The sequence below is a fragment of the Gorilla gorilla genome, chromosome 16 (assembly GCF_029281585.2).
Source record: "Gorilla gorilla gorilla isolate KB3781 chromosome 16, NHGRI_mGorGor1-v2.1_pri, whole genome shotgun sequence".
Lineage (NCBI taxonomy): Eukaryota > Metazoa > Chordata > Mammalia > Primates > Hominidae > Gorilla > Gorilla gorilla.
This window is the reverse complement of record NC_073240.2, coordinates 70,636,502-70,663,328: the sequence shown is the minus strand read 5'-3', so window position 1 is coordinate 70,663,328 and position 26,827 is coordinate 70,636,502. Positions and strand designations below refer to the sequence as shown.

At 48.5% G+C, this 26,827-nt stretch overlaps 1 pseudogene; it reads left to right on the top strand.

The window, feature by feature from the left end:
- Positions 1–14,776: 14,776 nt before the first annotated feature.
- LOC101124444 (gem-associated protein 8-like) lies at positions 14,777–15,800 on the top strand (annotated as a pseudogene).
- The last annotated feature ends 11,027 nt before the right edge of the window (positions 15,801–26,827 follow it).

The window sequence follows — 26,827 nt, the reverse complement described above, 5'->3', positions numbered from 1 at the left end:
GAGCTCCAGCCTCAGAAGTAATGGTTTGGGCAGAAACTGGTGGAGGGCTTTGATGACTGCACGGAAACTTGGGAGGGTCTTTTGATAGGGAAAGTAGAGAGGGGGCAGAAGTGAGTAGCTATCAAAAGGGGCTTTATTGAACTTTCACTAGCTAATGAATGCATTTAATGGGAACAGAGTTGGGTGTCAATGCAACATAATGACAATTTCATCTAGTTGGCTAGATTCTTGTGGCTTTTGGGGAGGAGAGAAAGAAGGACCTGCGTGAGCAGTTAATCACTCTGTCTTTAGCCAAACTTCATTTAAAATTTCACCGTGTTCTCTAAACTGTGCCAAGGGATGGTGTCATGCGCTTCATTGAATCACTTGCAGCCAAATCTAAAACAAGCAGGAGACTCAGTCTTTCTTCCTTATATTGACTCTGAATTTCGAGTTACATGTGATTCGGCGGAGTGGTGGGGCAGCAGCTAGTCAGCCGTTGGGTGCTTATTACATGCCTGGCCTCATTCTAAGTGTGCCTACAACACAGAGATGCTTCATGGATGGGGAAACTAAGGCTCAGAGGGATTAGGAGACTCGTCCAAAGTGGTCGTTAGAGGCAAAGCAGGGCTCTAAACTCTCTCCTGTTTGACTCCACTATCCATTCTCTTCACTAACAAGCCCAGATAGCAGTTCCCAGAGAACACACAGTAGGCCACTTACAAATCTTCTTAGAATGTGCTCTGCTCCCCTCCCTTGTTAGCTGTGCTCTGGGCATGCCTGGCAGGCTGCTGAAAAGATGTCATTCCTCTGCCCACTTTCACTTACGTTGCCATATAGAATCCTCTCAACCTCAGTGTATGACCTTGGTGAAAACCCAGTCTACAGGTGAGAAAACTGAGATGCAGGGGGCCCAAGAAATAATTCCTAGACATCCAATGGAATGACTGAATGAGGAAACCAGTTCTCAGCTCATACCGTTGGCTGGCATTCGGTCTTGATTTGATTTGGCTATAGAATCCAACACACCTGTGCTTTTTTTTTTTTTTTTTTTTTTTTTTTTTGAGATGGAGTCTTGCTCTGTCACCAGGCTGGAGTTCAGTGGCAAGATCTTGGCTCACTGCAACCTCCACCTCCCGGGTTCAAGCTATTCCCCTGCCTCAGCCTCCTGAGTAGCTGGGACTACATGCCACCACACTTGGCTAATTTTTTTGTATTTTAGTGGAGACGGGGTTTCACCATGTTTGCCAGGATGGTCTCGATCTCCTGACCTCGTGATCTGCCTGTGTTTGCTTCCCAAAGTGCCGGGATTACATGCATGAGCCACCGCTCCTGGCCCACACATGCTCTTTCTTTTCCGACCTGTGGACTCTTGAGAAAAAGCGACTCTGTTTATTATTTACTTTTGTTAGATGGTGAAATGGAGGTCCAGCAGATAAAGAGGCCTGTTCTAGGGTTCTAAGATAATGGGTATTTAACTAACGTGAAGCTTTATAAGTAGATATAATACAAATTAACAATGATTGACCACAGGTGTAATCACTCCCTCTATCTCACCCTGCCAGGAATTAATGCTACAACTTTAAATAAAACATGTAGTGTTGGAGAAGGGTGCTTGTTTTCCCTCCCTTCCTTCCTTCCATGGTCTGAATGTTTTTGTCCCCCTAAAATTCATGTGTTGAAACCCTAACCCCCAAGATGATGGTATTAGGAGGTGGTATTTGAAAGGTGATTAGGTTATGAAGGTGGAGCCCTGGTGAATTGGATTAGTGCCCTGATAAAAGGGACACCAGAGAGACCCTCATCCCTTCCATCAAGTGAGGATATAGCAAAGAGGCACTATCTGAGAGCCAGAAGCAGGCCCTTACCAGACACTAATCCACTTGGACCTTGGGATTTTCAGCCTCAAGACTGTGAGAAATAAATTTCTGTTGTATATAAGTTATCCTGTTTAGTTATAGCAGCCTAAAAGGGCTAAGAATCAACCTTTCTTCCCCCACCCCTCCTCTCTCCTTCCTTCCTTCTTTTATTTCTTTTCTTTTCTTTTTCTTTCTTTGAAGAAGCCTCAAAAGAGGCTATTTACTGTCTCAAAGCTCAGATACAGTAAATAGCTTGCTTTTCAGGGTTTGTGCTGGGATTTGAACCCAGGTTGGCTTGACCCTGTCCCATAATGTGATTTTCCAAACTGGATTTCTATATCCATTTCCCTGTTTGCTGTGTGCCCCTGCCAGCTTTTCCATCCCTATGGCAGCCCCCCATCTCTGTCATAACTGGAATTCCCAGCCCCTACTGGCCAACCCACCCATGCTCTCTGTCACAAAGGTGGAGCCCAACTTTCCACCCAAATGGAATTCCAAATTGATTTAAAAACCAGATTCCCCACGTGGAACCAATAGTGTTACATGCTGTCTGGTTTCACTCATGAGCTAAGTGTTACTTAAGAGTTGTGCTCCAATCCTAGTCTGGTTTTATTGAGGACGTTGTCAAGCTAAAGAATTTCAAAAGGAAGCCAGCTATGCAGCCAGGGACCCCCTGAACCTGTTGCTTGGCGCCTTCTCTCAAGCCAAACCGACACTCAGAGCAGAGCTCCCTCCTGCAGTGAACACCTCTTATGTGGGATGGGGGATGTAAGGAAGGGGACAGCAAGAGGAAAACTGAGGAAGAGGGAGAAATACCTGCCCTTGGTTGAAGATGAGACACATGAAATCTTAGTGGCCTCATGAGGTGTCAACTCTCTTAGGCCTACAGGGACCCCACATCAGGGTTTGTGGCCCATGTGCCCACTGCACCAGCCACATCCGCTGCTCTGCCCTGGACCCAGCAGGTCAGCCGCTACCAAGGCCCTGCTGCACTACCTTTTGCAAAGGTTTAGAGTGAGGAGAAGGGATACCAACCCCATTTTTTTCTGAATGGAAGCATCAACTCCAAAAGTAAAAGAGTCAACAGGCTCTCTCATGGTTACATTAAAAATATACACACCAGGAAATTAAATCAAGCCAGATGATCAGAAAGTCTTGGAGAGGAAGGGTGTTCTCTGTCCTTCAGAACATTTGCTTGTTCTAGTGGATGGAAAATCAGTGAGTGTTGACACAGACACCCTAGACAGCATTGAATAGGCCACACTGCCACCACAGGAAAGCAGGGGATTTTCTGGGCAAGGCAGCAGGGGTTGACAGACATGGGGACCTGGCTTCAAAGCTGCCTGAACCTATTTCCTTCTGGCCTGCAGTCTGGAAGGTAGACAGGTGCAGGCTCACTTCCTGGGGCCTGTGTAGAATTGAGGGGCCTTGGCTTTGCTTCCCAACTCCCCATCCTCCATTCCCTACAAAATTTCCAGAAATGGAAAATAATTTCCTACTGACAGCTAAGAGCCTCTCTGCTGTCCAGGTCCCTCTCAGAACAAGTCTGGTCCCACCTCCGAGAATTGGTCCTCAAGCTGCTGCCTGAGAGGACTCTGCTACCTCCAGTCCTGCCTCTCCTTCAAGAATTAGCCAGGCCCCTTCTGCCTCCATCAGGCACCTACTGACTGTTTCTGGCACCTGGCCTCACCCCCTCTGCACTTTCTCGGCTCAGCACATCACGCTGGAAATGTTCCTGAGATTGTGGATCTGTGTGAGTTGTGACTCCCTTGCAAGACCATAGACCTTTGAAAGCAGGGATCAAGTCCACATTTGTGTATATTCTTGATGCTAAGGTCAGGGCCCCCTCAGTTGAGAGAGTCCACGTTTATTTAAACTCCCTAATATAGTCAGAGTAACTTTCTTGGCAGTCTGGTTGAATTACCCAAACACTTTCTAAATTCCACTCTTCCATAACCTTCTTTATTACTCTGGTATTATGTTTCCCATTTTATAGGTGAGCAAACTAAGACTTGGAGAGTCAAGAGTTGCGCACAAATGCCTGACAAGGAAGAGGCAGCTCTCAGCCTTGAACCTGGTCCTGTCATGCACATCCAGCTCTTTCTCCATCAGCAGCCTCCAGACCCCACGTGCACACGCACCCAGCTGGGTTTAGATGGAGTTCAAATATTCACCACGCCCTCCACGGCCCACTCTGGAGGAACCAGGGCTCTGTCCAACGAGCAAAGCTGGGGAGGGTTATGAGCAGGTCTTCAGGATGGGGAGTCAGAGCCCCAGTCAACCTCCTCCTGGCTCGACATTGGGTCAAGCAGCTAGTCGTGGAGCCATGCCTGCATCCCTCTTGGTCCCTTGCCAAGCTCTGGACACACCTGGGTTCTTGCTGTGGTCTGCCATTTCTAGAGGGAATTGTCTAGAGACTCATAAGAGAGCAATAAAAACCTCTAACTTCTACATTTCCACATGTCCAGATGGGCTATCATGGGGTTCCCAGCATCCCAGTCTCAGCCAAGTCACAGATAACCAAGAGATTCTCACTCTGCAAGGCCTGGATTTTCATAGAGGTGACCCAGGACTCTGTCCAGAGGCTCTTCCTCACTGTCTACCACACTGCTGCGAGCCTCAGTGTACAGAGGAGGAACACAGGCTTTGGAGATACTCACTGGATAAACACAGATAGAGCACCTACTGTGTGCTGGGAAGGTGTTAGGTCTGGGGATATGGGAAAGGGAAAGACTTTGAGATGCAGTGGGGCAGGCCAAGTCACCAGGCAATTGTAATCAAATCAGGATGCCTGGCAATGCAAGAGTGTAGAGGAGGGGGAGCTGTCAGCCTGGGGATCCTGGAAGGTTTCTTGCAGGAAGCAATGCCTGAATGGAAAAGGCCAGAGAGAGCTAATTTAGAGAGGTCTGAAAACAGTTCCACTTCATGGAGCAGAGGATAGTGGGTATACATGTGGGGAGGGAGGGGTAAACTGAGAGCTGAAGCCACAATCAGGCAAAGCCAGATGCCAGTCATTACTTGCCCTGTGACCTGAGCAAGCTCCTTTATCTCTTTGAGGGTCAGGTAGCTCAGTTCTACAATAAAGACAATAATTCCCACCTCCCAGGCTTGGTGTGACCATGCAACATGACCACGGGCTAAGTGCCCATCTGGTGCCGGGCACACAGCGGGGGCTGGGCCTTCCCCACACTGCCTTTCCCCACACCTGCCTAAGGGCAGGCATGGCGTCCCACCCTGCAGGCCAGTCTGGTCTAAGCCCAACCGCAAATCATGTGGTAGAGGAGGGCAGGAGGGCTGGAATTCATTCCACTGCTCAGAGTCCGGGATGAGTACTAGAGCCCTGAGCCTCCCCAGTCATCCTCCCTGCATGCTCCCCATCTCCAGGGGGACACGATTCCTGGGGGAGGGGTATCCTTGAGGCCCCCCATATTTTGCAGATAACAGAGGACACTCAGGCATGGCCCCTGGCTATGACCAAAATGGTCTGCCAGAGGAAGGTGTTGAAATCAAATTCTTACCCTCAAAGTTACCCAGAAGCAGGTAAATAGATTTTGTGGTGGACAGAACTCAAACTATTCCCCTTCTCAAGGTTGTTGAGAGTGTTGTTTTTTTTGTTTTTTGTTTTTCCATAGTTCAGTTTGTAGCACTGCCCACCCCTGCCTGTACCCTGTCTTGGGACTTCATCTTCATTGTGCCTCATATCCAGCATGCCAGTTTTATCTGCCTCTGATGTTGTCCCTCCCTGACACCCCAAAGTCACTGCTCTCGTCCCTGGCTTCCACCTTCCTCCCCGGACTCTTGCCTCCCAGCCGGCCTCTTGAGCGCTGTCTCCAGCCTTGGCAGCGTCCTCTGTAGGGTGCCAGGTGATACCACCAGCCTAAGGGGAGAGCTGGGCTCTTGAGAAGTACAAACCCAGACCCCACTGCTGGAAACTCTTAAGCTAACACAGGGGACGTGAAGTAATTTGGGGCTGGAGTACAGGACTTTGCAAAGTAAATTGAGGGATCCTGCAGTTTAGAACCAAACTACAAATAGCAGTGAGGCCGGGCTATGGAGTACAGTCCTGACTGTCCAGGCCATTGGCTGTGACCCTGCTTCCTGGAGCGCCGGGTTTCCATACAATGGCCAGGTAAGCTGCAGGGAAAGAGGGAGGAAGCCAGGGCGAGGCGCCGGGCTGCAGGGAAAGAGGCGGGGATGTAGGGTGGGGGCGGGGCTGCAGAGAAAAAGGCGGCGCTGTAGGGTGGGGGCGGGGCTGCGGCGAAAGAGGCGGGGCTGCGGCGAAAGAGGCGGGGCTGCGGCGAAAGAGGCGGGGCTGCGGGGAAAGAGGCAGAACTGCAGGGTGAGGGGCGGGGCTGTAGGATGAGGAGCAGGGCCGCAGCGTTCAGGGCACCCCCTCATTTGCAACTGGCACAGCCCCACTCACATCTGTTTTCCATGCTGTGGGCATGAGGAGGCAGGGCACATGGAGATGACATACTAGTAAAAGGCGCGTTTGAAAGTTGTCAAAACGCATTAGGGCAGTGTTGAAGGATTCTGAGCAGGGGAGGTTACTATGGCCTGATTTGGGGGATAGGAGGTGGAAGATGGATTGGAGAGACGAGGACACTGTTAGGAGCCTATTGTAATAGTATATATAAGAGCCAACCTGGTTCCTGAGCAGGCTGGGGCCGGGAGTGTAGAGGAGCAAAGAGGTGGAGATAACACTTTCTGGAGACAGCATACGAAGCTGGCACTTGAGAATGGATGGGGTGCAGATCTCTCCTCTGCTAAGTGACTTGAAGGTAGGAACTGGGATCCATCCACCTTTCTGTCCCTCATAGTATCTATCACAGTCAGAGCCTTACAAGGCCCAAGTGCTTTCTAGGTATCGGCTGGGTGAATGAACAAGGGGCCAGGTCCTGTGATCCCACAATATAAGCTCTGTGGAACTGGGAATGAGGGTCCTGACCTCATTGCCGCATGCCAGCGAGGGTTGGGGCACAAACTCTGCAGCCAGGGGTTCAATCCGGACCCCTCTCCCTGCCAGCTGCATGACCCTGGGCAAGTAACTAAGCCTCAGGTCGGCTCAATTTCTTCATTGGTAAAGTGGGAATAATAAGAGTATGTATTTCATAGAATTGTTGTGAGGACTGCATGCATATAAAGAAAGTGCTTAGGACAGTGCCTGGCAGCACGGGTATGTTAAATACTTAATAAAGGTAGTGATCATTGGGAGAGGAAATATGGCCTGGATTCTCAAGCCAGCCTGCCTGGATTCAAACCTGGCACTGCTGCTTGTTAGCTGTGTGTCCAGAGGCAAACTTCTTAGTCTGTCTGGGTCTCAGTTTGCTTACCTGTCAGACAGGGTGATAATAATTTTACCTGTTTCCAGAACTAATATTCAGTTGCTGTATGCAACAGTGCAGCCATACTTGCAGCTACAATATTCAAATATGTTCATAGCAGCTGTTAACAGCCAGCATATCTCCAGAGGGCCACCCAGCCCCCCTCAGACCTTTCCTGAAAGCTAGCAGAGGCAACATTTATAACTAGGATGAAAGGGCTGTTATTCTAATGGGGTTTATCACTGGATTAAAAAGAATTCCAAAAACCCTTTAAGAAATGACAGAATCATTTTTTGGAGTAAACCATTCTTTTATTCATCCATTCATTCAATAAATATTTATTCTCTGACCCCAGATGTTAGAGCTAAAGAAAAATAAGCTTTGGTCCTTGCCCTCAAGAGACTCACAATATAGTGGGAAAAAAATAATCAGAAAGTAAGGGGCTGAGTAACAGAATGCACAGGGCCTGGGGAATCTCTCAAGGTGACAATGACAGAGGACAAATTTAACTGGCAGACCAAGATGGGACACTTTTTTTATCCAGCAGTGGCCTCTCTACTTTATACTCATTCTTCCTATGTAGGGTTGCCAGATTTAGCAAATAAAAATAGAAGATGCTCAATTAAATGTGAATTTCAGGTAAACAACAAAGGAACTTTTTAGTGTCTAAGTATGTCCCAACATGGTACTTACACTAAAAAAAAGAATTCTTCCTTGTTTATCTGAAATTCACGTTTAAGCTGGCATCCTGTATTTTATCTGGCAACCCCATACACGAGCTTGTTTCCTGGAGAGAACAAGAAGAAAAAGTTAGAATGGGGAGGGAGAAGAGACTGAAGGGGCCTGGAGGGAAGTGGGGAGGAAAGGCAGAGGAGGCAGGGGAAGGAAGGGTGAGATGGGAGGCAGGGCTGAAGGGAGACAGGTTCACCCTCATTGCAGCTGCTTCTCCCTCCCTCGATTGCCTCCCCCAGTGATGCGCCAGGGAGGCGTGGAGGCACGGCTTGGGAACCTGAGTGTGCTCTCTGAAATGTCAGCAGAAATAAACCTGGCTAATCCTCTGCGATGGCCCGTCACATTAATATCCCTGAAATTCCAAGCGGATTAAAATTACCGTGAGCATGACACCATTTGGAAGGCTGGGGATTTACTTGGAAGAGGTGGCCCATTGGCGAGCATTCCTCTAATTGCTGCTTCGTATAAATAGAGTGTTCTTTAATATCGCCACCAGCCCTGGCTGACAGATTTAGATCAGAGCTGTCTAAGTCATTAGTGCCCCGGCCGTGGTAAACCAAGGCTCCGTTAGGGCTGTAAATGGGATTCTCACCGGCCGATCAATCTTACCAAAGCCGCCAGTGTTGCCTGTTGATCTGCAAGGTCCTGAGTGGCTACAGCTTCCCAGAAATGTGCTTGCATCTGTCAGAATTATAAGCAGCTGGCAGCTGACACAAAGGTCATATTTGCTGCTAGTGTGGAAATAGAATCTCCCCAGTACAAGAAATGCTACTTAGCAGTATATCAATTGCAGGCGGGTCATTAAAGGAGGTGTGTGTGTGTGTGTGTGTGTGTGTGTGTGTGTGTGTGTGTGTTACAACCTGGGTTGCCTGGAACCTATATCCTTTGTAGGTCTACCCTGGGCTCAAAAGCAGGTGCTCGGTTGAATAAAATTAAATAATAACTAGTTCGTGATGAAATTCTCAGCACTATCTTCATAAGGCAGTTTTTCCTTCTGTCATCTAACAAGTATTTATTGAGTGTTCATGCTGTTCCAGCCACTGTTCTCAGCACTCTATAACGATTTAGTGAAGGCTCTCTCACTTGCTGGCTGTGTCGTTTGAACATGTGATTGGCCTCTCTGAACCTCAGGTTTTCCACCTTTAAAATGAGGATAGTAATACCTGCTTCAGCTGGGTGTGGTGGCTCACCCTTCAGCTGGCCTGTAATCCCAGCACTTTGGGAGGCCGAGGTGGGTGAATCATGAGGTCAGGCATTCGATACCAGCCTGGCCAACATAGTGAAATGCCGACTCTACTAAAAATACAAAAAATTAGCTGGGTGTGGTGGTGGGCCCCTGTAATCCCATCTACTCAGGAGGCTGAGACAGGAGAATCGCTTGAACCTGGGAGGTGGAGGTTGCGGTGAGCCGGGATCGTACCACTGCACTCCAGCCTGGACGACAGTGCAAGACTCTGTCTCAAAAAAATAAATAAATAAAAATAAAAGTAACACCTGCTTCAGAGAGTGTTGGGAAGCCCTGATGAAATAAAGTTCCTAAGATGCTAGAGCTGGTGATGCTTAGTGTGCCCCAGCCAGCAACAGTAATGGAAACTTACATCAGATGGTAGCATCTGAGAGGTTGGTAGAGGAGATGAGGGAGCCAGGAAAGGATCAGCCAGACTCAGAGGTGGTAAACCAGTTGTGGGCACCCGGTGAGGAGTAACCAAAGGTCTAAATGACTGTGTCTACTCAGGCTCCATCTGAGGGCAGATCTGATTTGGGGAGAGGAATCTCACAGCAATGGCAGGTTCCAGGACAGGGTCTGTGCATGCTTGTTATGCTCTATTCAAGACAGTAGCCCCAGGGAAGCCAGGTCCTGCTCCAACCAAAGAGAGGGGACAGATAAGGGACAGGCACAGGAGCCTCCAGCAGCATCAGACTTGGGCAAGGCAGAACCACTGGGGATCCCAGGTTGTCTCTTGGATTTTTTTCCTGGCCCTTCTCACCAACCGGAAGGCTCATCAGCTCTGCAACAAACCTCGGATGCTTGTTTTGGAGTTGATTCTCTGTAGGTGAATTGGATCTGGGTTTAAGCCAAGCAATTCTTCGACAAGTTGGCTCCTAAGATGGGATTGCATAAAGTGCCATGGCAAGAAGTCCGTTTTCTGTGTTGTGATAGAATTCCACCCAGAATCCACTGAAAGTTCATCTAGGGAGGTTGCTTTTGCAAGACTCAGCAAGGGGGTTGCTCCATCCCAGCCATTGGCACATTCCTCATGACTGCTTGGTTCCTTGTGTCAATACAACATGTTACATGTTTATGTCTGTTTTGTCTCATGGCTTGTAGGAGTCTCACATCAGCATGCATCAGCTCTCTGGGTGGCCGCTTGACCCAACACAAAGAACTCAAACTTTGGAATCCCTCAGCCCTGGAATCACACCCACCTTCACCATCAGTTCCACTCAGTAGTCGAAAAATTCTAAGCCCCACCTTTGTATGCATTTTAACGGCTCTGAAATCGGAATGTGTCTTGCAATCAGTGACACCTTGCTGTTATAATTGGCAGTTCTTTTTTCTATTTTTTTTTTTTGAGATGGCATCTCTGTCTGTCGCCCAGGCTGGAGTGCAGCGGCGCGATCTCGGCTCACCGCAAGCTCCGTCTCCCAGATTCATACCATTCTCCTAGCTCAGCCTCCTGAGTAGCTGGGACTACAGGCACCCGCCACCACACCCGGCTAATTTTTTGCATTTTTAGTAGAGATGGGGTTTCACCGTGTTAGCCAGGATGGTCTCAATCTCCTGACCTCGTGATCCACCCGCCTTAGCCTCCCAAAGTGCTGGGATTACAGGCGTGAGCCACCGCACCTGGCCCCTTTTTCCTATTTTTGTTGTTTGTAAAATAATTGTGTGTCTTACAATCTACTGAGTCTTAGAGTTGATGAATTAATTATGTGTCTGAGCTTTGGCAGGTTTCTTCTTTTGAAGCTGTTTCCACATCTGTAAACGGAGGCTGACTGCACCTCCCCAGCAGGGCTGTCATGGAGACAAAGTAAGATCTGATTGGAAGTGGAAAGTGCTCAAATGTGGTAGACACTGGATGCATGAAAGCTGCCACCACTGTCAGTAGGGCAGCAAAGGTGACCTCATTTTACAGATGAGGAAACTGAGCCCCAAGGGGAGGCTTGACCGAAGTCCCACAGACACAGGCAGAGATTTAAGATTTTCAAAAGACTGTCATCTGCATCATCTCCTCCAGTGTTTACGATCACCAAGCCAGGAACAAGCGTGACTTATCGAGGGTGCAACCCAGGAGGCCTAGCCTCAGGAGGAACAGGGGCTGCTCCTGGGCACTCAGTGGCTGCTGGGCTTGGGCCCAAAGGCAACCAGCAGTGCCAGCCCTATTTTATGGGAAATCACTGCCAACATGCTGCCAATCATTTTAACTTTGACCTGGGATGTGGGTAAGGAAAATCAAAGTCAAATGGTGTTTGATAATAATTCCAGGAGACAGGTGCTTGCAACCTTTCTAAAGAAAATATTGTGGACTAGTTTTAACTCTATGCATAAACTACAGTTTACATTATAACAGAATGAATGTCACAGGCCACACATTCAGATTTTTTTTTTAAAAAAAAGAAAAATCTAATTTCTCCCTTGATCCGCTATTCCACTTTTAGCAGGACCGCCATTCAAGTCGATTCAAGGCTTTCCCCTTCTCACCTTCTCCCAGAGGGTGGATTCAGTTGAGGTGGGGAAAACATCACATCAGTGCATCCGGGGAAGCATGCCTGGCTCTCTGCCGTCACCTGTCCACCCTGGCCGCCACTGGACTGGCCATTGCCCAGCTGGTCCTTGGTGGCGGCCACCCCTTGTGGACTGGTGGGGAATCCTCATTCCTGCCCTTGGTCCACACCTGCATCTGCTCTTACATCCTACCATCCCAGGCTCAAGGCCCTCCAGGTTTTCTGGCTGTCAGGACCATCAGATACACTCAGACACATTCTGTTGTTCGCTACACAACACCGGGGGGATGAGGGCTTGTGATGCACCCTGAACCCCCCGGAGGTTGCTTCCTGCCTATCTATTGGTCCTTCATGACACTGAATGCTGGGACTTCTCTATGGAGCTTCCTGCCTCCCCACGGAGTGGGGGCACCTGTCTCTCTTCTCTCTGATCCCCTAAATTATTGGAGATTCTATCGTCCCCTCAACTTCAGAGTTTGAGAGCATGGAATGTGTAGGCAGGACCATTCCCAGAGATTCATGCCAGCATTTAACTCTCTTTCCTTCTAAGGACTTTTTTTGGGCGTCATTAATGTAGACTGGGTAGGTGGGAAAAAGTAGCTTAACAAACCATACACTAGTCCTCCTAATTTCTGTGTGTCAGGACTTGGATTCTCGAAAGGCAAGATTTTGAGACTCTCAAACTATTGTCTCTGCCATGGGTTTCGAAAGCTGCATATTTGTTTCTCTCTCGCTCTGCATTTCTGCTCTAGTTACTCTACCATGAGGCCAGTGAGTAAAGAATGGAAGGAGGGTAGGAATCTCCAAGGACAGCAGTAGATGCGAATGTTTCAAATAGTTCATATCCTTCTATCATGGAAGCAGGAACGCTGCAAGGTCCATGTTGCTGATTAAATCAAGATTTTAAACACTTATGTAAAAGAGTACCCTTGGCTGCATGATCTGAACTGTAAGACAGGAGATGGGCTTTGTAACCTCATTCTGCCCCCAACCAAATGGGGGCTTCCTTCCTGTGTGAGTCGTTGGGAGAGATGGGCTCCAGGCTTCAGCTGCAGAAGCCACAAAAGCCTCCCACCTGTTCTCCCAGACCCTAACAGCCAGGGAGGGGAACGCAGTCTGTGCTCAGCCAATCACCTGTACCCACTGGGAAGAAGACAGAGAGCCATGGGTCCATTTCTGATGCATCATGGGCCCTAGCTGAAGTGGGCTAATCAGATTTCGTGGCATGATCTGGCTATGCTCTCAGCAGCCCACTTTCCCTTGGCTTCTGCTTGTTTTCTGGACCTGGTTCTCCAGTCTTCCAGTGGGTTCAGTGGCCTTCTCCATATCCTTCCATCAAATCTCATTCTCCCTAGGTATCCAACATTGGCATCTATGTGGTGCAGCCAAGAGCTCTGACTGGTGATCATGAGTAACTCAGTTCTTCTCTATGGACCTTGATGTCCCTGTCTATGAAAGGAGGTGTTTAAGGCAGGTGAACTCCAGGATCTTACAATCTACCTTATGCTTTAAGTGCTTTGGGGCTGAAATGCATAGCCCAGTTGGTCAGTTCACCCATCCATGCCCAACGCTCCACCATTCTCTAGGTGGCCGCTATCTACATTTCAGGGACTAGTCACCCTCTGCACAGTCAGCCTGGCACCCCATTCCATCCAGTATGCAAATGATCCACCCACAATGAGTTCCACAATCATTCAATCAACCAGGCTCCTTTATTACAGGACTTCTCAGAGCCTTTAATATGCTAATATACTTTGTGATCCTCTAAGAGAAGACTATAATACACATAAATCATTTCCCAAATAACTTTCGTCGTACACTTGTTGCCTCACTGCCTCTTTCAAGAACTAGAACATAATGGAACACTGCTGTGGAAGAAAGATACCAAATGTCACATGAGGAAAGACGACATCTGGCATGACTTCCAAAACATACACACACACAAACTTGCACATGCAGGAATTCTCTGGTCCAGCCTGACTGCATTGTAACTTTTTTTTTTGGCCACCGTTCAGCTTCCTGGATGCACGGGGATAACCAGTGTTAAGTGCCTTCACCTGGGGTTCTATGCCCAGGGCAACAGTCAGTGGTGACTCAGGGTTTGGTGTTTCCACACTCCACAGTGGCTGCTCTGTGCTCCGTGCCACTCAAGATGAAGCAAGTGCCACACCACCTGTGCTCCCTGAACCCTGGATGAGCAGCTGTGATGTGTGCAGTGTGCAATCCCCTGCCCCACAGAATTCCTGGTGGAGGAGTGCAAATAAGCCAAGTGTGACAACAAGCATGACACACTGGTGTCCCTGCCCAGTGGGGCCTGAGTGCCCACTGTCCAGCCTCTCAGGCAGCCCTGGCTTGGCCTCTAGGGAGAGTTTGGAAGCTTTCCTGACACCTACCCCTAGGTCACAGAAAGCCTCAAACATACCACAGCCCCTGTTCTGTTCTCCCATAGACCTGCCATTCAGGAACATGTCAAAACATTTTGAAACCATTTCTCAAGTTGTACCTTGTCTGGAGAGAACAGCTTCCCTAAGTGTGCGGCTTATTGCATCAAGGATTTCCTTGAGAAGCTCTAAGGGGAACTCCTCAGATCTCTATCACAGGGCTGGCTGGAGATGCCGGCACCCAGATCCCTCCAGGAGTGCTTGACTGTGACTCCATGGATTCCATGGGGATATGAGAATGGTCCCCTTTAACCTTTTTGCCTTCCAAACTATAAATATTAAGGAATATGTCTTCCTTATTATATTTGGTCTTTTTCTTTTGCTGATCATACTTCTATCAGTGAGGACTCATTCTACTTCAGTTAACTTATAATCTGACCCAAATGTGTTTAAACATAAAAGAAAATTTATTAGTTCCTATTACTGAAAGATCAAAGGGTAGGGCCAGCTTCAGGCAAGGCTGGATCAGGAGCTCTGTGCTGTCTCCAATATATGACCTCTCTCCAGTCCTCAGCTTTATTCTCAAACTCAAGGTAACACCCAAGGCTCATTTCATAAGCCTGAGGGTTCAAGTCTAGCAGGGAGACTTGAGCCTGCTTTCCACAAAAGTCCTGAACTTCATTCTGATTGTACCAGCCTCTGGTAACATGCCCACCCCTGAACTAATTGCTGTGACCTGGGAAATGAGAAGTGATGATTGGCTTAGGTCAGGGTCATGTGCACTACCTCAAGAACCCCCACCCAAGCCACCTGGGCTAAGAGAGGGCTTGACCCCAAGTCCAATCAGGAGCTGTTGTTAGGCGATGAAGAAATGAATGTGAGGGAGGGGTAAGCAATAAGTGTGTGCTAACTACTAATTCACGAGACATCTAGCTCAAAACAATGAGTGACCAGGGAATCTTTAAAACTTCTCACTAAGGAAGGAAAACTAGGCCCCTGCTCGGCCACCGCTCAGGATATGCAAGCTGAGAGCCCATGAGTTTCGGCACCCACTTGGACTTTCACAATCAGAGACAGCAGCGGTGAAGGCATGAACATTGAAAGCTACCAGGCCTTGGTATTCTCATCCGGTATATGCAAGATACTGGCAACATTATCATCAAGCAATGGCTTCGATGCAAAGCCACCAGAATGCCTACAGGAAGGCCGGGGAATCCTGTTTCAGTCTTCCATGGTACTTCCCTCCTGCACTTCTTCCCCAAAGCTGTTACGATAACCAGGCTGCGTATCCTTAGTCCTTCTATAGCCATCATGTGACCTGGCAGGACTCCCCATGCAGTTCTTTACATTTCAGAGGGTCTGGGCAGCAGCCACATGACAGCAGTAGAATCCAGGCAGCCACAAGAGAAGACCAAGCTTTGTCCAAAGAGGAAGAGATGGAGATCAAGTTAGATGCAGAGGTAGAATGTGACCTGAGCAATATGGAAATCACCAAAGAGCTCCGCCAGTACTCTGCAGAGATGGAGAGGCACAGAGAAGGACGGTAGTGACAGCAGCTGGAATGCAGAGCACCTGGAAAGCTATGTGAACGCTGACCACAACCTGTACTGCAACACCCGCTGGTTGGTAGAGGCCCCAACTGAGAGGCCTAGTGAGCAGCGTCCCAGGCCGAGATGAAGCGTTTGTATGGGGACAGCGCCAAGATCCAGGCCATAGAGGCTGCAGTGCAGCTGAGCTTTGACAAGCACTGTGACCAAAAGCAGCCCAAGTACTGGCCGGTCATCCCCCTGAAGTTCTGAGCTCAGGGCACAGGGCACCCAGCCTCTCCCTCTTCCTTTTGGGTACACTTTCTTCATCTCTCCTTCTGTACATTTCTCAGTAAAAGGGGACTTTGTACTGAGGTACAGGCATGTTCACCACAGTCCCAGTGGGCCTGTCACAGAGTGGATGTACTATGCCAGCCACTTGTAGGTCGGCAGACATGTTCTGCTGCCGACATGATGAATTTTCTCCTGACATAAAATGATGATTTTGTATATATTATACTGTTTTTTTTATGTTGTCGGTAACAGTTCATTAAAGTTCTTGCCTAGAAAAAAAAAATAACTTCTCACAAGGATGTCAGGAATGTAGACAAAGGGGCAAATACCCAGCAATCTCACCTGCCTACCTCCATCAGAAACCCTCCATCAGAGGCCTACTTGGAAAAGACAAGAAGGGGCTTCACATCTATGCTCCCATCTGGGCTGTCTGTGTCTGATCCACCAGAAACAAGCCCAGCCACTCCTCTCTGCCTCTTAAGAGTTGTCCTTTGAAGCGGAAATCTTATTACCTCTCTCCATCACAGCATCCCTTGTCCTTTGCACCATCTGTCTACAACCAAGTCAGAAACTACAGATTACAGAAGATGGAAAGGCAGGGGCAGGTAGGCAATGCATTGTGGGAAGTGTCCTTTTCACCAGCCGGCTGGAGCTGGGGCAAGGGGAGAAGCCATGACAACCAGAGCATGCTGGGAAGACACCCTCACCCCACAGCAGCTTAGTGCCAGAGGCTCAGGCGGTGGTTAAGGCTCCCAAGACAGCACAGCCCAGACAAACCAGGAGCCAGAGGCTGATTGGGAGCCCTCACACCTGCCCCGAGCTGCTGACCTGAGTAGAACATGTGCCCATCTTGCCAGGGAGCTCAGTAGAAGAGGATACACCATTCACTTGAAAAAGGAGCAGAAAGTTTTAGGGAGATAATATATATTTCATTTCAAAATGAAGCAACAAGGTAATATAAAAAGGGAGATAGGTGAGAAATGGGAGAATTACAAAGTAACTAAAATCTTAATATTTAAATTAAAAACCACTTTGGAAGTAAGTAATAAAAAATACACTTGATGACCCAGAAAAACAAATCAGCAAGGTAGAGAAAAAATTGGCCACCTCTCTTGGGATACAAAGGGAAAGGAGAAAGAAGTGACAATTATGAGAAAAAAGATGAGAGACAGGAAGAAGAGTTGAGATACAAATGCTGGAACTTATTTCTTGAGCAGATTGGTGAAATAGACAAATCTCTGGCAAGGATAATCAAAAAGAAAGAGAGTGGCATGATGGTGAAAAGGACATGGGGGATGTATCCGGAGACACAGTGGTCCTCAGTGTATGAAGAGAGTCGGAGAACTCTGTGAGCTGAATTGTGACTACGTTTTTCTCAGTCCAGCTTCACCTGCCTTGGGACTGCTATCTGTTCCAAGACATCAATCTGAATCTGGCACTTGGTACCTGCAAGGCTCAGTTTTTGGTTTTGTTGTGAATTTTATCTTTATCTGCAACTTCTTGGAGATGTAGTGAGATGTTGAGAGTGGCTGCATTGGCCGGGGTGGGGGTCCTAAAGCCTGATACAAGGTACCAGGAGTGGGGGAAATGGGGCACTGTGAGGACACTGGGTGGGCTTCTCGGGCCAAAGGGAGTGAGCAGGCTGCAAAGACAACTGTCCTCCTGATTTTGCCAAGGGCAGGCAGCACCACCAGCCAATTAAGAGAAACACCCCATGAAGAAATGGTTTTGTTCAGCAGAGTAGCACATTCAGGACAACCCTGGAAAATAAAGATTTATCACCCCAGAAACCTCCACAGTTCTGATGAGGTTGGGTTCAGCCAGCAGATGTGTCCACACAGTTAGGGAGGCGTGGAGGATAGCCACTACTGGAGGGGCTGCCCAGCTTGTCTGCAGTGGCTGGGGAGCTTGGGCTTCTGCACATTCCCCATCCCTCCCCCGCCTGGGCATCACCCGGAGCTCGGCCTTGCATGGTCCCTCCAAGGAAGCTTGCTGAGTGCTGCAGTTCAGCACCACCTCCCCAGCCACCTCCCACGCCCACCCACACACCTGCTGGAGAGGGGCAGAGAGCACTGATTTTGGAGTCAGAAGTCTTAAAGTTCTGACCTTGACATGCTAGGTGACTATCAGAGTTCCTGACATCTCAGGGTATCAGCCCCTGTGGAAGTGGCATCCCTGGGCCTGTCCCCAGCCCCCAGGAACACTGTGACATCCCAATGAGACATCCAGGGGAAAAGCACTCTTGAAAGGATAAAGCTGTGTCCAGTGATCAAGATTGGGAAGATTCTAAGCACCTTGAGAGTGAAAAGAGAGAACCTGAGGGAGAATATGCTGGAATGGGTGGGTAGTCCTGTCAGAAAGCTAGCATTCTGTTTCTAAGGAAAAAAAAAAAAAGTCTTTTGAGGCATCTCAGTGAGAAGGGAAGATTCCAGAACTGTACTTAAGTCTTCACTCTGACACCAGCTCTGGGAACACCCTTAAACCCCTCTCTCTCTGCCTGACTCTACTCCCTGTGATGTGTGTCAGCTTTGCAGTGATTGCATACAAGGCTTGAAAAGAAATTCCCAAAGTTTCATCTGTGTGTGTGTGTGTGTGTGTGTATATATATAATTTCATGTATATACTTTTTATACAAATATACAATTTCATATTTATACCATATACAAAATGTGCATGTGCATGCACACCCACATATGTGTGTGTGTATATGTATGTGTATATATATATATGTATGTATATATACACATACATATAAATACATAAAGTAAAGGAAAAAAGGACAATTTTCCAGCAGGTTGAAAATGGTGACCTATTGAAGGAGGTCAGAGTGAAATGGAAATACCCCTTTGGCTGTGCATTTGCTAACATAGCCTATTTTCTGACTTATTTTATCAATCCTGAAGAATATTTCCTATAGGCAAGAAGCAGCTCCAGGCTGTACAATTACTGGAGCCAGATATCATAGAAAGGAACCTGAATTCAAAGGCAGAAAATTCAGGATCAAATGCCACTTGCTGTGTGTGGCAATTGTGTACCTGCTCAGGGCCTCAGTTTCCCCTTCTGCAAAATAGGGGTGGATGAAAAGATTCCCATCCCCTATGTCTTAGTCTGGGCTGCTGTAACAAAGTGCCATAGAATAGGTGGCTTATAAAAACAGCAGACATTTATTTCGGACAGTGCTGGAGGCCCGATGTCCAAGATCAGGTTGCTAGCATGGCAGGGTTCTGGCATGGCAGCTCTCTTCCAGGTTGCAGACTGCTGCAGTCACATGGCAGAAAGAGAACTAGAGAGCCTTCTGAGGTCCCTTTACAAGGGCATGAATCCCATTCTTGAGGGTCCCGCCCTCATGACCTAATTATCTCCCAACGGCCCTGCCTCCCACTACCATCACAGTAAGATAAGGATTTCAGCATGTTAATTTCAGGGGGATGCACGCATGGAGTCCCCAACACCACATCACCATTCTTTAACAAACAGGTCTAGTAGGACAATTTGGAGGAAGGAAATATTTTGTAGAAAAATAATAATCACTTTGTTTTTAGATATACTGCAGGCATATATTTAACTTTTCACACAAGTGCATTAATGTGCTCATATGGATGTGAGCTCATCTTAGTTCTCACTTTTTCTCTTTTTTGCTCAGCTCCTGTCCTGACTACGGAAGACCTTTAAGGACCTCTCTAGCTGTGGTGGTCCACATTTCTGAAACAGGAAAACTTCAAGGGAAAGGTAAACGGACAGCAAATGTGCAGGGGGCCACAGCTGTGCCTGGAGCTGGGATGGGGGCGTGCCAGGCTCCAGGTGGCGGGGTCGTCACAGTTGCTCCAGGAGCAGAGAGAGTCTGCTTTTCCTCTGCCTCCCTGACTCTGAGTCTCCCTACCCTAATTCTAGGGCAGGTCTGAGCTCAGGTCTAGAAGCTGAGCCATATCTGAGTTGGGCCTCCAAATTCCCCATCTTTCGTGGAATCTAGGCATCAGAAAAACCACCAGAATCATTTGGCTCAGCCAATGATACTTGTTTGTAGTGGTTATTCAATCTCCCGATAAAACTCTCAAAGGAAAACTATCCCTCCCCTCTTCCTGTAGGGAGTAGGGACTGGTGTGCTCCCAGAATTTCAGGCCGACTGGCCCATTTCCTTCCATCTTAGGAACCTCTCTGGAAGGTAAGATGCTCACATTCTCACCCAATTCTTAGTCATCATTCAGCCAGGAACTACTTCATCCAGGGAAGAGAAAGCAAAAACAAGCACAGAAAGGTCAGTCTCGATCAGCAAGCAATTCACAGAAGTCACAGGAGTGGCCAAGAAACATGGAAAAATACTTACAACTGCAAGAAAAACCAAACAAGCGCAAGTAAAACAACAATGATATGGCCTTGGCAAAGATGAAAAGGGAGGAAGAGAAGGAGGATGTCATCTTCTGTGTCAACAAGGCTGTAGGGAAGTGAGCACTCCCTGGGCGTCCTGAGGATTTGCTGTGATGAAGCCATGCACGCCTTTGGGGAAGCTCCATCTCACTGATCTCTCTTTCTCTCTCTGCAGCCCAGACTCAGAGAGTCAGTTTTCACCCACAGCAAGATCCAGCCAGGCCTGGGACCAGAATTTGCCCAATGGGGGTTCACTTTTCCTGGCCAATTCCTACTCACACAGCTCCTTGCAGCCAGTCCAGTAGCCTCATGTGGGCTCAGAAGCTTTCTGAGGGCCTTCACTGGAGATGTGGGCCTGAAGCCGGCTGCCATGGCACCAGCCCTGCCAGGCCTGCCATCCCAGGGTGCTGCTGGCCTGCCGAGCCTGGTCAGCCTCTCCACACTGCTGCACTTGTGAGGCATGGAGCCTCACAAGAAGGCCACCCCTCCCCTCTACCTTCCCACCAGATGGAAGCAGCCACTGATATAAACTTGAGGACAGAGGTGATGCATGAACACGTATCTCTGGTTACACGGGGTCTGAGTTAGGAAGGGGGTTAAGCACATGAAAGGGGTCTTTGGGGCAATTCCTTACTCAGAAACTTAGATGCTTGTCAGAGGGAGGAGTCCTGGAAACAGCCTCTTGCTCATACCTGGCTCAGATTTGTGCTTAATTCACCTTTTTTCTCTCTCTTTTCTTGCAGAGAGAAAGACTGGTGTATCCAAAGGGAGGGAACTTAGGATGAGGTCTTATTCTACCCAAGCTGGCAGCATCACTGCTTTCTCAACCCAGGTGAGTAAATGCAGTTGAGAAGGAGACAAGCTGCCCCAGCGCACTCTCTGGCCTTCGTGGATCCCTCCCATTCAATTATTCAGACCCTTCGTTTTCTCTCCAGGTCAGTCTCCAGACATTTCAAATTCAGGCCTAAGGACTGAGAGTTCATGGGAGAACCACGCCCTCCAAGAAGCACCAACATGGGATGGTGGGAAGGGATTTGGACATAAATCTGAGGTGGATATTTGCAGAGGAATGGAGTGAAAATAACGATGAATATATTGAGCATGTACTATGTGCCAAGAACTGTATTATCTCATTTAATTCACATGAGAATTCTATGTGGTAGAATCTTTATAGGTGGGGAAAATGAGATGCACAAAAATTTCATCACTGACCTAAGGTTACACAGCTAGATTGTCATGGGCTTGGGATTTTAAACTCAGGCAGTCTGGCTTCAGAGCTGACCTGTGCCCTTGGTCATGATGCTATAGGAGCAGCTCACAGGGCTTCAAAGTGATCCTGTTAGGGTTGCCTGCAGGAGCAATTTCAGGTGGGAAGAAATCAGCTGTGAGTTCATTTCTGCCTGTAGGGTGGAAATTAGGGGATATAGGACAGGCACCACCTCGGGGAGCCCTAGACTGGCTTTATACAGACCGGTAAGCCTCCACAGATTCCTTCAAGGCTAGGGTATTGAGGGCCTTGGATCCCAAGTTCCTCTCATTCACCACCAAGGCAGGCTGAAAAGGGGATGGTAGAGGCCAGGCCCAGGAGTCAAGAAAGAATAGGTTAGGTCAGGAATGAGGGATGCCAGGGCCAGGGGTCAAGGCAGGACAGATACCCCTCACCAAGGAAGCCATCAGGGCAGCAGCACAGAGCTCCAGCCACGGGCAGAACCTGATGCTGAAGTCATTCTTGCCTCAGCCAGGAAGCATTTCACATCCTCCCTGTGGGCCAGGACCTATCCTCAGGCTGGGGGCTGCCTAGAACTACCTGCTTGGAGGAAGTGAGCCACAGCAAAACGTTGTTGAAAATACCAGCAGCTACATGTATGATGTGCTGGCTCTGCACTAGACATTTTATATATGTTATCCCTTTTCATTTTAAGCTTGCAAACTACTCTGCGAGGTCTGAATATTGTCCCCATTTTACAGAGAGGCAATAAAAGCTGAAAGAGGTACAACAGCTTGCCTGGGGCCATGTAGCTTCTCAGGACCTTGGATGTAAACTTAGGCCAGCCTGGTTCCAGAGCCCAGAGCCCTGGCTCTTACTTCCCCTACTGATAGCTTCCTTGGGACAGAGATGGGGCAGGGGCTCCATCCGGCTGATTCTCTTTCCCTCCCCTATTCTCAGCCCCTTTCTACCCAGGCATTTCCATCATACCATTGCTCCGATTGAAAGTTCACCTGCTGCTGGGCACGCAGTGGCTCACGCCTGTAATCCCAGCACTTTGGGAGGCCGAGGCGGGCTGATCACCTGAGGTCGGGAGTTTGAGACCAGCCTGACCAACCTGGAGAAACCCCATCTCAACTGAAAAAAAAAAAAAAAAAAAAAATTAGCTGGGCGTGGTGGCACATGCCTGTAATCCTAGCTACTTGGGAGGCTGAGGCAGGAGAATCGCTTGAACCCGGGAGGCGGAGGTTGTGGTGAGCCGATATTGCACCATTGCTCTCCAGCCTGGGCAACAAGAATGAGACTGAGAGACTCCGTCTAAAAAAGAAGAAAAAAAAAAAAGAAAGTTCACCTACTCAACTCCATGCTCCCACTGGCAGCAGTTATCCAACCAGCCTGAAAGCTGCCTTCTTCCATCTCTTCTCACAACGATGCTGTGCAGGGGCCAGCAGGCATGTTTCCCCATTACACAGGTACAGAAACTGGGGCTTCAGGAAAATGAAATCATGGGCCACCAGTACCCTGTCATCAGGACAGGACTTCAAAGCCAGGCCCCTAAATCCAGCATCCTTCTAGGCCTCTTCACAGTACTGCCTGTGAATTTAGATACATCTGTGCCTCTAACAGATCTTTAAACTTCTTCTGTAGCTCACTGTGTCCAGCTTCCCAAGGACTGCCTGCAGAAGAGGGCTCTATTCCCAAGACCTGTCAAGATTCTGGGGGTCCTCCCCAGCAGCTAGGGGACATCTTGCCCACCTTCTTCAGTACCCGAGGCAGTGAGGATGCTGTACAGGTTAAGGAGACCACAGAGCTAGCAGTGTGTGGGTTGTGCTGAGTCCCTGAGTGGTGTGTATTTCTTCAGGTCTCTGTCTGCTTGCGGGGGCCCCTCTGATTGGAAGGCTTAGTAAGGAGCCCTCTGTCTGCTGGGGCTGAACCAGGCAGGCCCCCAGTGGTACTGAGCCAGTGAGACTGTCCCGGAGAAAATGTGATACAGAAACCACAGAGAGGACTCTCCCAAGAAACGCCACAAGCCACCTGGTAGGACATTCATTTCTTTCCAAGAATTTGGCCTCTGTTCTCTCCTGTTTTTCCTCTTAGGAGTCAGATAGGACAGGTTGACTCGATTACTTGTTTGCTTCAAGCTCGTTTGACAAATGAGAAATAAATAAGGTCCAAATAAATAAAATAATATTTATTTTATAATACTGAGGTGTCAATAATATTGAAGTCCAAATAAATAAAATAATAGCAATTAGGAAAGAGCTGGAGTGACCGCAGAGTCTCCTGACACCCAGGGCAGGCCCCTCCTGCTCACGTGATGACCACTCTCCCTCAGTCTGGCTACTGGCTACTTATTAGGAAGTCTCCATTGGCACGGAGTACACCAAAAATTTGGCTGTGCCTCCACCCCTGTGAATGTTTGATTTGTACACCCTCAGCTTTAACCTAGAGCCCTGGGCTTCTGGAAAGGGTGGGGTTGGAGGCATTCCAAGACCTTGACCTGGAAGGAATTCCAGGACACTGGGTTGCTTCTTTCAACCCCACCAGCAGTCTCAGCAGGTCGGCCTGAGCCACATACTTGCTCAGACCTCACTACTAGCTAGGGTCCCCTTTCCTTCTTTTCCTTCCTCTCTCTCTCACTCTCTGTCATGAAGTTTTCAAGGGCTGGGACGGCCACATTCCACAGCATTGAAATCACAGTTCCATTTCATTCAGGCAAATGGCATTTTTGCCTGAATCAAAAGTGAGAGCTTGAAAGGATCTTATTGATGGTTTCAACCACCTCCCTCTTTTAATAGATGAGGAAAATGAAGGCACGGGGGAGGTGGCTCCCCAGGGTCACTCAGTGGGTAGGGAAGGCGCCGTGCTAAGCACCCAGGGCCCGGGCCCTTAGGCACTGCTTGTCCCAGTGAGCTCCCGTCCCACTGTCCACTCCTAACCACAGATGCCCATGATGGAAGGAACCCCAGGAAGTGTGTGGCCAGGGCAAGGGTTGGGGACAAGCCTGAATGCCCAAGGGGAACACAAGGTCACATCAAGGGAAAGGAAAGCCAGGACTTGGGGGATGACTGCCACACAGATGATTGCTGAGCAGGCGCAGGATTTCTGGACATTCTTTTTTTTTTTTTTTTTAAGAACAGCCAGAAAATACAATGATAATGTAAAATATTCCCATTTTAAATATAGAAAGAATTCAAATTTAAAAACAAAGCACCTGAGACTAATGTGTGGCCTCTGATGAAGTCCAATTGTCCCTTTTTACAGACAAGAAAACTGAGGCACGGGGTAGTGGTCTGTCACAGGCCACAGAGACAAAACCCAGTGCAGTGCAGTCATTTCTGGGGAATGCCACTTTGGGGCCAGCTGTCCTGTCGGCACTCATTATGTGATGGCAACCCATGAGAACGTGTCCTCACGCACCCGGCCCCAGCCCCTCCTCAGGTCTCGTGTGATTCTCCTTGGAGGACCTTAGCCTTGGCCTTCTATTATGTTCTCTCTGTGGCCCACATTCCAAAAATCTCTGTAAGTGATTTTTTTTTTCCCAACATGTCCTTTTAAGACTCCAAAGTGGGCCAGAACATTCCGAGACCCTGCTGGAGGCTGGGAAAGGCGGCAGACACCCCTGCCCTCTGCCAAGCCCTTCCCACATGCCATTCCCCTTGCCACTGGACATACTGCCTTTTGCAGCCCAGCTCCAAACAGCATAGCTGACACCTCAGAAAAATCTCATAAGGCCGAATTAGGAACATGTCAGCAAGAGGGGAAAATGAGATCCTCATCAGCCTGCCACCTTCCCTGGCTGGCTAAATCCATCAGCAGGCCATCAGCAAACAGCCCTCCCTGACCCCTCCTGCACCCAAGACAGGGCAGAGGGCACTAAGTGAGGAGATGACACATAGCCCCATAAAACCATTGGAGAAAATCAAGTGCTAAGATGAGCACAGCAGATAGTAAGGGCTCAGTGAGTTCCGAGCAAAGGGGGACCAAAATATATAATGGCTCATCAGGGAAATGGGTCTGGAGCTAGTCTCTAAGAATAGGCAGAATTTGGGTGGAGGGAGAGACGTGGAGAGGGCCTTTGAGGTGTCAGGCAGAGTGAGCAAAGGCACAGAGGTGGGATGGAGCATGACATAGTTGGGGGTGAGTGGTGGCTCTGTCGCCCCAGCCAACCCAGCCCCCGGGGGAGGCCCTGATTGTTTTGAACTTTGCTTCCTCATCTGCAGACAGGAGCTTGGGCTATAGGAGTTCAACGTTTTCTTTCTCCTTGAGCAGAAGTGCTGTTCTTTGTCTCCCAGCACCTAGGTTGTGCTTCACAAATGAGATCTTTATTGAATGAATGAATGAATCAATGAATCAATGATTTCACATAACTATCAGCCTTATAAGAAGAGTATGAGAACTGATACCTGAATAAAGTAATTTAACAGTTTATATTTTTCAGTGTATTTCCCCATTGCCTTTTGTGGCACCCCGCTAACAACCTTTGTAGACAGAAAGCATGGGTTTCATTAATTCTATGTGCCAAGTAAGGAAACCAGGGGTGGGAGCATGTTGGGAGAAGCAGCAACTTACCTGAATGGTGAGTTTGGGTGAAGGAGTTCTGCCGCTCTGAGTTTCCCCCAGGGGATCTGCTTGCCTGCTGAGAGGTGCCCTGGGCCCAGCCTCTGAGGGTGGGCCTGCAATCAGCCTGTTGGCTCTGCGTCAGGGAGGAAAAGGCTAAGCCAAGCTGACTCAGAAGATGTGCTGAGTCCATCCTCCCAGGGACCCGAGCATCCCTGTCTGAGTAGCACGTGTCAGAGGTGCTGATATTTTGATCTTCATCTGAATGACCCCTCCAGCAATCTCCCAATTTGTTCTGAACTAAGTGGGAGAAGTACCAAAATGCTGTTTATCCTTTCCCCAAAACCCCAACAGAGATGATAAGCAACTTGGTCAGACAATCCAAGACTTTACCTGGAGTCACCTAGCACTCAACCTCTTACCCTTTTCAGCTGGAGGAACCTTGTCAGAGAGAGACAATTAAACAATGATTTAAACCAACAATGGCTTAAAGCCTGCAGGATTCATCAGAACCATCAGTATTCTCCTGTGCTCTGTGAATCTCCGAGAGGAGTTAGATAAACATGCCTCATTTCCCAGTCTTATTTGACCACAGATTTGTTTCTTTCTCTCATAGGTCCATGTGAAGGTCTAGTGTTCTACCGTTCCATATTTTTGGATATGTTGCCACAGATAGCCAATTGCTTCTTGAGAGTTGCAGTGGAAAGAGACAAAAGGCTTAGCTTCACTGCAAAAGGGGTTGGGTGACCTTGGACAAATCCCTAAGCCTCAGTTTCTGTGTCTTTCAAACAGGGATCATACGCTGATCTCATAACATTGATGTAAGGATAAAATGAGATAACAAATATCCCCAGCAGATCCTTCCCAGCAGTAA